Source organism: Etheostoma spectabile, chromosome 7 (genome assembly GCF_008692095.1).
Source record: "Etheostoma spectabile isolate EspeVRDwgs_2016 chromosome 7, UIUC_Espe_1.0, whole genome shotgun sequence".
NCBI classification, from domain to species: domain Eukaryota; kingdom Metazoa; phylum Chordata; class Actinopteri; order Perciformes; family Percidae; genus Etheostoma; species Etheostoma spectabile.
This window is the reverse complement of record NC_045739.1, coordinates 13,943,041-13,943,377: the sequence shown is the minus strand read 5'-3', so window position 1 is coordinate 13,943,377 and position 337 is coordinate 13,943,041. Positions and strand designations below refer to the sequence as shown.

Below are 337 nucleotides of genomic sequence, written 5' to 3'. Positions count from 1 at the left end.
AGGGAGAGAGGGGGAGTGCGATGGACGTATGCTACTCACAGAGTGACGGCTGACTATGAATGGGTCCAGCACGGGTTGAATGACGGGTCAGCGGAGTTACACACGTGTGTTTCCAAAAATGTCTGTATCGTCACTGTGCTGCATTTTTTTATGAACTATGATATTCTGACCATGGGTCACATCTTTTGCCCAGGTCTAGCATGCTCCGTCTCACACGCTCGTATCCTACAAACTGAAGTTAGTTGCATTCAAAAACTTCTTCTGTGTTTTTTGCTGTGGCGGCCGCGATAGCAGAGTTACCAGCGGAAGCACTGGTACAAATACAGGTTTGCCTCTC

At 48.4% G+C, this 337-nt stretch overlaps 1 protein-coding gene across 6 annotated transcripts in view; it reads left to right on the top strand.

The window, feature by feature from the left end:
- The window catches only part of ccdc30 (coiled-coil domain containing 30), a 16,687-nt gene that overhangs the window by 10,594 nt on the left and 5,756 nt on the right, over window positions 1-337 (top strand). The gene's annotated exons all lie outside the window — the stretch shown is intronic.